Here is a 12,445-nt window from a genome sequence, read left to right as displayed (position 1 = left end):
GGTAGCACATGCTACTGTGTTTATTTTTTCTTTAATAAGTCTTTTTACTGAAGCTTTTTTCATCCCTTTGCAATCTATAAAAAATAACTGCTTTGAGAACAATTACTAAAGCCTCATTATAACTTCAATGAGTTTGTGTTACTTATTGCCATAATAAATTTTAGAAAATATTTAAAGATTTTAGACCAATTTTTGATCAGTTACTGGCATAAGTCTGAAGTAAAATCAGTGCACTTTAAAAGAGGAGCTGAGCATTGGATTAATACTATTGATTGTTTTCAAAAGATTTCTTGCAATTCTCCTTGGTGAGTTATTCAAACAAAGATTATACTTTTATATTAACAATAATGTTCCTTTCATCTTTTTCCTACTAAAACTTCATTTTCCTCCTAACATGCTTTGTCCAAACCTTCTTAACATTTCATTTTGTTGTAGTCCATATCCAGAAAACTAGGCCATTTTGCATCTCTCTCTTTTCTTTTGAGGAACAGAGGAAGGGAGGAAGATGGCCAAAATCAGTCTTTTTGGTATACCTTTTCTTTTGTAAGCATAAGTGCATGGCAGGTGAGATTTTCCAGTGTAAATGTAGTAGATTTAGTACCTAATTATAGTCTTTGAAATTTAGGATGAGACTGCTTGCAACTTATTTTTCCATATATATCGAGAGACTTCATTTTCTCTAGTTTTTGCTTGTTTCGAAAGGATTTTCTTTGGTAGCTGCTTTGGTACAATTCCCATTTTATTCATTCTGTAGGAATGCCTATTATAACAATTTTTAATAAAAATGCATGAAAAAAATTATTTCTCTTCTGTTGTCTATTTACATGTTTTGGAACTTTTTAAAAACAGACTTCTCAAAAGTAGGTGAGAAAACAGACATGTAAGTCTATGCTTCTGGTACTCTTCATCAGATTTATTTTCAGAAAGTTTGGCTTAACATTGAAGAGCATATGAAATCATCATTGTACTTTGCAAGGGAGGGAAACACTACACACTCAGTTTTTGCTTTAAAAATTATACTCTGAAAAATGAACATATGTATGGCGAAACTGCTTCTCAATAAGCATCTACTTAATTTTGTATTATGCTTGGAATTTATTTGTATTACACTAACTCTCAGGAGTACAAATTGAGAGATTTGCTGGGAACTACAAACTTATGTCATTGTGTAGAATGACAGAGGCAAAACAACTTAGAAAATTGTTTATAGTGAGTCCATAAATAGAAAAAGAAATCCAAGATCTCTATTTACTGTCAGTAACTTTCTTCCTCCTGTTTAATGAATCATTTTGTACATTTCAGTTTCCATGGATGTTTTCACTGTTCCTAAGTACCTCTGAAAAATGAAGCTCTTTTAACCAGCAGGTTATTTTTTAATGATTTTCTGTCATTCATGTCATTGCTTATATTTTGTTTCTTTGGACACTGATATACCATCCAATATATTTTCTGTTTCCTGTTACAATATTAAGGAGATTTTTTAAAAAATATACTTATTTTATACTATTAAATTTGGGGTAAATGAATATTGATGCCTAAGTACTTGTAAACAACAAGATTTACAAATGCTTCCATAATCCTACAATTGTTGTCAAGTTTAAAACAACCTTATCTTCATATATATAGCTCTGTTGGTAAGAAACAGAAAGTGGAAGTTAGGAGATCTGGTTTCAGGTTCATGTTCTGTTACAGATTCCCTGTATGTTCCTTAATGACAAAACATAGTTACAGATCAACTTAATCAGAAAGAAATGTAATGGAGTGATCAAGGCATATTGCTATGTCTCAAGACACATTGGTTTGTTATGTTTCAGGCTTCAGTTTGATACAGAAGTAAATGGAAACTTTTCCATATGAGTTCAGAAGTCAAAAGTAGTAAGACACAAAACCCACATCACCACCATGTGACTGCAAGCTATGAACACTTTACCACATCACTTGGAAGAGCCTATTAGGCTCTTCAGGACACATCTTTGACTACCTCTTTCTCTCTCTCTCTCTCTTTTTTTTTTTCCTTTTTTTTTTTTTTTTTAAATTCTGATTGGAGGAGAGGGCTGTGTTGATCAGGGCATAAAGTATTTGCAAAGTGCTGTTTGAATAGAATTGGCAAGAAAATATTTTTTATGTAGTGTAGGGATATTTTCTGTGGCATCCTCAATTTTGCACTAATAATAAAGGAAAAAAAAGCCTGAGGAAATAGGCTCTTCCACGAAAAGCTGATGGATCGTTCAGGGAGAGACAGTATGTACCCCGTTTCAAACTACTTATTATAAGTAGTCCCATCCATAACTTCCAAACTCTCCCACTTTGAGTCACAGACACAGCAGGACACCAGTTTTACTCTCGATTTCCCTCCAGCACTTGGATGATGCAGGAACTGCTGGTGACCCAGTACAGCAGCACAAACTCTGTCTTCATGTTAAGTAAGAGCTCCAGGCTGCATGAAAACTGGAGCCTTACATAAACACCTAGTATTTCAGGGTGAAAAAGAATCAAATCAACAGGGAGGGCAAGAAATATCAGTGCCTGTTACATCAGGAGCTTCCTACAGAGACTCAGCTTTTGTCTCATGGAAACTGGGATTTGATTAGCTCCCAAGCGATTTCAAGGAGGTAGGTACCTCTCTGGTAGGTCTGTGTCCTTCACTGAGACACTGAGGTGACATGTTTGGAGTCCAGTGTTAGAAGGAAGGAACAAACAGCTCTTTGTTTCTGTATCCTCCTTATAGACATTCTCATAAATAAATATATAAATGAAAACTCTCCAGAATTAGTATAGACTAAGAAAGCTCTGTGGAGGTTGCTAGGCAGCTGAGGCCAAAGGAATAGAAAGCAGGCAGGTCTTTGAAAAACAGAATCAGTGACTTATGGGTTATCTGGAGTCACCATTTACTCAATTGTCTTTTGTCATAAAAAAGACACAGTAGAACTTGTTTTTCTTTAGTCAATGAGCAATGTTTTTAAAAGATTTGAAATAAAAGACCTGTTTTATATCTCATTCCTATCAGTGTTTTCAAGCTATGAAATTATATGTATGATTATTATTTCTAATGTTTATTTATTCATTGACTGAAACAGGAATTTGGTGCAGTATATCCAGGCTATAACTTGAAAATTATTTAGCAGACTAATTAATTTTTAAACTTTTTTCCAATTTTAATTTTTACCACAATGTGCATGTAAGACTCTAAATGAAGGAAGTTTCCAATGCTGGAAGGTATACCGTGCCCTCAAGAAGTGTCTGTGTTTCACTGTCGCTAATGACAGGGAAAGGCCTAATTTCTACCACCATGCCCTGTATGATGTATCACAAAGATACTTATTACAGAAATATAACAGTAGCACACACCCCTTTCCTATTACTGCTAAGCATGTAATAATACAGGCATTTCCAACAGGCAAGGTTTTCATATGCAAGATTAGGTGATCACATTATTGACTAATTGCTGCCTTTGAAATCTCTGCTTATATTTGTGTCTTAAAGTCTTCTTGAAATTAAATGTGCCTTCAGCAGCTGTATTATACATACAAGTACATTGAGGGGATATTATAATCCTACAAGTCCCCTCCCTTCTCAGATAGTGTAATGACAGCTCTATATCATGTTTTAGTCTACTTTAGTTATTCTCTCCCAATGTCTTCAAATTATGCCTCTAGAAGATTTAATTGCTGCATCACAGTTTTTCAATATTTGTTTCTTCCACAGGGCGGATGCTGTGGGGGGGTCCAGGAAGCTCTGTGGAACAGTCTCCAATGGGCTAGTAGGATGAGAAGATCCAGGGGTAGTTTGGGAAACAAGGAGAAGCATCACCTCCCAAGACGGTAAACCTACCAAAAAGGTAATTCATGCTAGGATATTGTTATGCAGTCAGCTTTTCAGGCTCCAGGGATATCATGGCTGGAATGCATGGCAGAAAACTGGTAGGGGAATGGGAGCACATACCTTTGATGCTGTTTCAGTGTTCGTACAGAGTCTTCTGAAAATCTTGCAAGAGCTTCCTAAACCGCACTGAGTTTCAACTCCCTTCCCTGTGTGAGGGAGAATTAGGAGGCTGTATCTTACCGCAGTTTTCTTGTCTTCCTGTGGACCTGTTAGAGCATACAAATCACAAGTTTACAGTAACTTTCCAAGAAATTCCTTATAGGACTTAAACCTCATGAAAATGCCAGCTTATCAGCCATATAACAATTTAGCACAATAAAATGTTGTTTCACAGGGAGAGTTAATGGCTTCATTTTTAACTGTACATAATCTTGTTTGGTTGGCTTATTTCAATCTCACCTTCCAGGCTTAACTATTGTGTTTGAGGAGACTCTCTTTCTCCCCTGAAGCCTTAGCTATAGATGTTTTTGTTGCTAGCATTTCAGAAGTCCAAGAGAATGTGCAAACTAAAGATCTGTCATCCCTCAGTGTAACTGCAATGCTTCTTCCTTCATGTTAAGAGGTAGAGTTGAGCCATGAAGTACCAGAACATTAAGTTTCTCTGCTGTCCCAAAAGCTCAGCTATATGATGTATTTCTGAGCCCAGTTAACTTTCAGTATGTCCATTCTGTGAACACATTTATTGGTCCTCAGCTAAAATTAAGTTTGCTGAACAAACAGATTTTGTCCACTCATCCTAAACCAATCATATCCCATGGTACTTTATGAAATATCTGACAGGCTGACTTGCTGCTTTCATTTATTAATGTGCCTTAATATATGCAGAGTGTTAAGAATATTAACAATGGAAAATCACACTCGTGAAAAATAAAATGGGACTTTTGATGCAAAAGTTTTCATAAGGATGTATTCCCACATCTCATGATACACCAAAAAAGCACAAAACATCATTTAATTAGGAAAGCTTTTTTCTTTGCTCAGGAGTATAGATGTTTTGGCTGGCTGAGTACTAGGTTAGGCTTTCAAATGTCTCTGGGAAATACCTTCCTTTTTGTTGCTGGTGAGCTCCCTCCAGCTCCCTGATATTCATTAATTAAAACCATTCAGAGATTCCACTGCTGCAATTCACAAATTGCTTCCATGCTTCACCAGGCTTGGCAGCTGCCAGAAAACAGGCCAATCTGCACTCATATAACATTACTGAGAGTTACGTCTTTGTATAAGCTGTAGCTGTGGTAGAGAGTCTAAGGCCTTCCCCTCGGGAAAGAATAGAAACTACTTCATTACCTGGAAGAAGTTATAAATGCATTTGTGACAGAAGAAAGGTTTTATACAGGAAATTGAGAGTAAGCATAGATCTTGCCTCCTGCATTTATACAAATGATGATAGTTTTCAGTTTATAATCTGCTTTTCAAGACTCTTCCACTCAAAGTTGTTGCTAATCAATTCAACCTAGGTTCTCCAGACCTAATTTGGTTTTCTGTTATGTAGAAGAAATGAGTTAACATGGCTTTTTTAAATGAGGGTCCAGTAGTCTTTACAAAATTTGCACTAATTGATTTTAGGTAATTTACTGTAAACAAAAGACAAGAATAGCTTGCTTATGGTTTGAACTGGTCTGAGATCCAGAGTATCTGGCATCAGTCCCTAGCTGTGTTTCAGGTGTCTTCCTGGGTGCATCTTTCTACCTATAAAATGGGTAGACTCTTAAGGAAGTTCTGTAATGTTACTTTGTTGATGCTTTTGTGGTAATCCTTTCTCAAAGGGGAAAAAAGATCTTTGCACAAGAGTTAGCAGGTCTCATTGCAAGAGCTTTAAACTAGATTTGAAGGGGGAAAGGGATAAAACTAGGCTTGCTAGAGATAAGCCTGGGGGCAGCACATGAATGTTTGAGGGATGGTATGTTAGTGAGGTCCTTCAGTCTGCTCCACAATGTGCTGAGTACACTGGAGCACATTTGAAATGTCTTTATACTAATGTGCACAGCATGAGAAATAAACAAGAGGAGCTAGAAGCTTTGGCCCAGTCGCAGAGCTATGACATCACTGGCATAAGTGAAACCTGGTGTGATGAGTCCTATGACTGGTGTGCCATGATGGACAGTTATAGGCTCTTCAGGAAGGATGGGCAGGGCAGGCGAGGCTGGGGGGTGGCACTGTATGTAAGGGAGGGGTTGGGTTGTATGGTGCTTACAGTTGGCAATGACATGGTTCAGAACCTCTGGGTAAGGATGAAGGGGAAAGCAAATAAAGGGGATGCTGTTGTGGGAGTCTACTACTGACCACCCAGCCAGGACAACGACACCAATGAATTATTCTACAAGGAATTAAGGGTTATCTCTGCCCTTGTCCTTATGGGTGATTTTAACTTCCCAGACATCAACTGGGAATATCATACAGCGGACACAAACAGGTCCAGGAAATTTCTGAAGCACATATTAAAGATAACTTCTTGGTGCAGGTACTAAAGGAGCCAACTAGGAAAGGTGGCCTCCTGGATTTGTTGTTTGTAAACAGAGAGGGACTCGTGGGCAAAGTGGTGATTGGTGGCTGTCTTGATCACAATTACCATGAAGTAGCTGAGTTTCAAATCATTGGTGACAAGAGAAAAACTGCCAGCAAAACTTTGGCCCTTGGAGAGCAGACTTCAGGCTGCTAAAGTTAGTAAGGTCCCCTGCGAATGTGCTTTTGAAGGTATCGGGTCGCAGGAATGCTAGTCACTTTTTAAGAGCCATCTCTTAAGAATGCAGGAGCAGGCAATTCCAAAGTGGTGGAAGTCAAGCAAGCAGGGCAGGAGGCCAGCTTGATTGAGCAGGGCTCTTCTTCTAGAACTTAGGTGGAAAAGGAAAGTGTATAGACATTGGAAGCAAGGACAAGCAACACAGGAGGACTACAGAGATGCTGTTCACCACTGTAGGGAGAAAATTCATGCAGCCAAAGCTCGATTAGAGTTCAAGCTGGCCAGCACTGTGAGGAACAACAAAAATATGTTAACAGCAAAAGGAAGATCAGAGATAACATTGGTCCATTACTTGATGAGGTCGGTCACCTCTCAAACAGCGACGTAGACAAAGCAGAAACATTTAATGCCTTCTTTGCCTCTGTCTTGAATACCAATGATGGGCCCTGGAACCCCTGGAGCCCTGTGTTGGAAGACTGTGACTGGAGGGATGATAAACTCCCAGCCGACCCTCAACTTGCTGCTCCAGCTGGATGAGCATAAATCTATGGGACCCAATGGGATTCATCCCAGGGTACTGAAAGAGCTGGCCGATGTTGTCATGGGACCTCTCTCCATTATTTTTTCAACAGTCTTGGGAGTCTAGAGAGGTCCCAGTTGAATGGAAGCTGGGAAATGTTGTCCCAATTTTCAAGATGGGTAAGAAGGAAGACCCTAGTAATTACAGACCTGATAGTCTCACTTCAGTGCCTGGTAAAATTATGGAGAAGGTTATTCTGGGAGTTATTTAAAAACACTTGAGAGACAATGCAGTCAATAGTTATAGCCAGCATGGGTTCATGAGGGGAAAGTCCTGTTTAACTAACTTAATTTCTTTTTATGACAAGCTCACCCATCTAGTTGACCAAGGGAAGCCAGTAGATGTGGTGGTTTTGGATTTTAGCAAAGCTTTTGATACTGTCTCTCACAGTAACCTTCTGGACAAAATGACCAGCATGCAGCTAGACAAGTCCATAATGCATTGGGTGAACAACTGGCTGACTGGTTGGGCTCAAAGACTTATAGTAAATGGGGGTACATCAGGCTAGCGGCCAGTCACCAGTGGGTTCCCCAGGGCTCAATTTTAGGGCTAGTGCTCTTTAATGTTTTTATAAATGATCTGGATGCAGGAATCAAATGTACATTAAGTAAGTTTGCTGATGATACTGAACTAGGAGGACCTGTGGAGTCCCTTGAATGTAGAGAGGCCTTACAGTGAGATCTGGATAGACTAGAGAGCTGGGCAATCACCAATGGTATGAAATTTAACAAGAGCATGTGCCTGATTCTCCACCTGGGGTGGGGTCATCCTGGTTATATGTACAAGTTAGGGGATGAGAGGCTGGAGAGTAGCCCCACAGAAAGAGATCTGGGGCTTTGGGCTGATGGCAAGTTGAGTATGAGTCAACAGTATGCCCTGGCAGCCAAAAGAGCCAACTGTGTCCTGTGAGCATCAAGCACATAGCTAGGCAGTTGAGGGAGGTGATTGTCCCACTTAACACTGCACTGATGTGACGCCATCTCAAGTAACGTGTGCAGTTTTGGGCACCTCAATATAAGCAGGACATCAAACTATTAGACGGTGTCCAGAGGAGGGCAACCAAGATGGTGAAAGGTCTTGAGGACAAGACATATGAGGAGTGGCTGAAGTCACTTGGCTTGTTCAGCTTGGAGAATAGAAGGCTGAGGGGTGACCTCATCACAGTCTACAACTTCTGAAGTGGGACAGTGGAGGGGGAGGTGCTGATCTTCCCTCTCGAGTGACCAGTGACAGGACACAAGGAAATGGAATGAAGCTGCATCAGGGGAAGTTCAGATTGGACATTAGGAAAAGGTTCTTCACTGAAAGGGTGGTCGGTTGCTGGATCAGACTCCCCAGGGAAGTGGTCATGGTACTAAGCCTGTCAGAGTTCAAGGAGCGTCTGGACAACACTCTTAGTCATAGGATTTAGTTTTAGGTAGTCCTGTGAGAAGCAAGGAGTTGGACTCGATGATCCTCATGGGTCCAGCTTGAGATATTCTGTGACTCTATGAACCATACCTCAATGCCATAGAGAACAGTTTGGATTCCAGGCTTTACACTGGGAAAAGAAGTTACAACTCTTCAGGGCAAATATGGAAAGAAACTGGAATTAGATGAGATGACATTGTGATATCTCAATCTGCAACATCCTAAATAAAGTTTTAACTTCTCCACCCCTACACTTAGTGAGAAACAGGAAGCTTAATGGATTGATGTTTCAGTCTCTGATTCACTGCTTAAATTGTGTTTCATGTGAACTATTGTTGGAAATGCCATTTTGACTGAAGGAAGGGGAAGATAAGAATGCTGTTTTAATATAACTTGAAATCTTGATCGTAAAAGGTAATTTATATTTTCAGTAAGAGGCTTTCATCTTCATTGGAGTCTAATGATATTGATCTGATATCAGTACTAAGTATATATTCTTGAATTCTGACCAGATTCTGCTTCTGGTGGGAACCACAAATGTTTCACATTGTTCCAGCAAATGGAGCTCTTTCTGTGCATTTCTTTGGCTGGTCAGTTTACAAGTGGCTGCATTTTGCTCTTCTGTGTGATAAATACTTTTTTTGTTGTCTATTTTAAGATGAACGGTTCTAAATTTTATATTTGTGGCAATCGCTGTGCCCCTTCAAGGGTATTTATAGTAGAGTTGTAGTAGTCAATGCTGCATTCGGTTTTGTTTTTCCTTTTCTAACAGCTAAGAAACCAGTTGTGTTCCATGATTTATGGAAAAGTTCAAACCTTTCAAATTAAGTGAAGGGTATACAGCTTCAGAATGAATTATGTTATTAAACATAATGCAAATCTCTATTTGAGAGTGAGGCGTGTCCCAGAGTTTGGAATGGAACAGAAGAAATGAGATATTCAAATCAAACCAGAAGTTCTTTTCACCTAATAACAATTCACATAGCCATGTTTAGAACAAAGCTTGTATTTTGAGTGGCTGTAGATACTGACCTGTGTGTGCAAAACTAGCTCTATACAGCTGGCGATTGATAAGACTACAGTCACAAAGCATGTGCATGCAAAACTGTATAGGCAGTGCCCATTGCTAGCAGGCAAAGGGAATGCTCAACTAAGTAATTTTTTTATATTCTTTATATCTATAAATGAAAACTGGGAAGCTTCTGTTCAGTCTTTTTCTTTTTTTTTTTTTTTCTTTTCACCAAGAGACCTCTAGGGTTTTATCTTAGAGGAAAGAACCCTTAGACAGAACCAAAGACAATAACCCTCAAGAGACAAATGGAGACAGGAGAACTTAGCAGCAATTCCTTCAATATTTCGCAAAAAACTAAAGACTGTGACACGTCAAGAATAGACCATTGGATCTCTGAAATTATCTGAGAAATCGAATATGAAAGAGATGAGTTACCAGGTAGCCTTCACCTGCATTACTCAATGCCATATACATTGCTCTCTCCACAGCTGATAACACTGTATATAATAAATTTGGTATGTTTTGTGGGGAAAAGTACTGTATTCTTTTTGTTTAAACTTACTGTGTGAAATTTCTCCTTCACTAAAAACTGGTAGAAAAGCTGGTCCCTTTAGTGTGTCAGGATGCCAATGATTCAGTGTCTCAATTTACTTCTTTCTTTTCTTCCTCTCTCTAGGGTTGGTTTTTGTTCATCTTCCACTTTCATTTTCTATTGTTATTTCTCCATTATTATTTAATGTCTTACCAGTTGTGCTCCTCTTCCTAATTTCCCATTTCATTCCTCAAGTTCTGTTATGATAAGTGGCAGAAAACTGGTCATTTGATACTGAAGGAGAACAGTTTGGGATGTTTAATCTTTGTGAGACGGAATGTTCAGGCACCTTCCTCTGAATGTTCTGGTTCCTATACTGTTCCAGGATCCTGTCCTGCAATTTTTAACACTTACTTTAGTGGAAATTTTGCTTTGACTACAGTAGAATAAAACTGGTGGTAGAACAGTTGATCTGAATACCAAATAGTAAAATTTCTTTCCTTAATTCCCTTGACATTTGGGGGAATTGCAAAGGATTAGCTGTTGATTTGGCAACATAGATAACAAAAATTCAGCTCCAAACTACTTTAAACCTCTTCTGACAAAAGAAACCATGTTAAAGGAGGGTTAAAGGGGAGGGAAAGTATTTACTCTCAGATGCATCAAGGAGATCACTTTTTATTGATGTGATATTTGTACCTGTTGTAGAAGGTGAGGTCTCTGTGAGAAGTTGCTAATATACCAGAGATCAGATGCATAGCAGCTTTTGTTTATATCTAATGTCTGATATAATATTTATCATGAAGATATTGAAATCTATAACAAGAATTGAAGATTGCCAAATGAACAGCCTGGATTAGGCAATATGATTATTAAAAAAGCAAAGTGAAAACAACTTACATATACAAGGTGTCTGACTGCAGCTAGAAATCCCCAGGGCATTTAAACCCGTATCAAAGTAGCTGGAGATGGAAATTATTCTTGTGGAGCCTCATGAAGTGAGGGGAAGGGGCAGAATTCATGACTATGTGGCCTTTGAGCAAGAGCACACTGAAAAATTTGCATGAGGGACGTGAATGAAACATAGTTGTAAGCATAGATTAGAACAATATTTTATGGGGTTCATTTGGTTTTTATTTTTTGCTTGCAGTGCTCTGTTTGCTTGCACTATGTAAAACCTTACTCTCAAGTTTTGCTAGGTATAGCTTTCTTTTTTGTTTTAAGCCTGTCTTGTGTTGGGGAGCAAGATGCACCACAGTGAAACAGTAGGGCTGTCTACATTGCTAGGGGTAAAAAGTCAGAAAAATATGTATGCAGGTAGTGGAAAAGGAACTGCACCTTGAGACACAGGTGCTGAGAGTGCTTATTACTGCTCTGTTAAGCATCAGTATGGGGACTGCGGCTGCCAAATATCAGCCTTTAGGAAGGAATTCACTCTGGCAGAACAGACCTCTGTTCTTCCTGCTTAGAAGCAGATGGCAAAGAGGCAGCCCACATCACCAGGCAGACCTGGATATGCTGTGCCTCTTTAGGATGAAGATTACTTTAATCCAGTAAGTCATTGTTCATTTCGGTCATACAGACATTTTAACTGACTTAAAGTAAAATAAAAATTATTTTGGGGGTAATCCCTGCATTTTTTCTATAGAGCAAGTGAGCAGCACAAAGAAGGCTGATTTTCTACAACATAAAACATAGTGGCTAACGTAGGTGCATTAAAACTAAACTGTGAATATATTTCTAACATATTAAAGCATTATTTTTATATTGGCCAAGTAGGCTATTACATATTGTCATAACATTATTTCCAATAATTTTCTAACATTGTTATATTATGGCAGTGCCTATGACAGTTTATGAAAAGAGCTATATGAGCACAGAATAAAAGAGAGCTCTGTGTCATTCAGATGCTGCAATGAGGGAAGCAATATCTTTATTTAATCCTCTTGATTTCTAGCTTCTTTTTTTTTTTTTTTTTTTTTTTTCCTGGGCTGATTATAAGAGTATTTGACCACTTCATAGTCATTAATTCCTTTAGATGCATAAAGTAACAAGAGATGCCCCTCTGAACACAGTGAGCCTCTGATCAATACTTTAAAATGCAGTACATCATAAAGAAAATGGCAGCACACTGGCTAATGTATTAAATAACCAAGCCACACATAAGTGCTCAACCTCCCTGAATATTGCACTCAGAAATGGGTTTCTTTAGCAAGACTTCATATTTAGAAGCAGTAGATACTGAAAGTGAGTAGGTCATTTGTTTATCTTTGCAACTCCTGTTGTTTGATCATTACTCCAATTTTACAAAGAAGCTGAGGCACAGAGATGAAGCCTTAAGAAAGTTAG

At 38.6% G+C, this 12,445-nt stretch overlaps 1 protein-coding gene across 2 annotated transcripts in view; it reads left to right on the top strand.

The window, feature by feature from the left end:
- LRRC4C (leucine rich repeat containing 4C) overlaps positions 1-12,445 on the top strand; it is a 94,667-nt gene that overhangs the window by 36,555 nt on the left and 45,667 nt on the right. The window contains exon 1 of one of the 2 annotated variants that reach the window (XM_072865166.1): positions 3,727-3,838. The exons of the other annotated variant lie outside the window; for it this stretch is intronic. The gene's annotated coding sequence lies outside the window, so the exon portion shown is untranslated. Of the gene's footprint in view, positions 1-3,726; positions 3,839-12,445 lie in introns of those variants that run through there. 2 annotated transcript variants of the gene reach the window in all.

This window comes from Ciconia boyciana, chromosome 6 (genome assembly GCF_034638445.1).
Source record: "Ciconia boyciana chromosome 6, ASM3463844v1, whole genome shotgun sequence".
In the NCBI taxonomy this organism is placed as follows: Eukaryota; Metazoa; Chordata; class Aves; order Ciconiiformes; family Ciconiidae; genus Ciconia; species Ciconia boyciana.
Note: the sequence above shows the minus strand (reverse complement) of the source record. Positions and strands in the feature narration are given on the sequence as shown.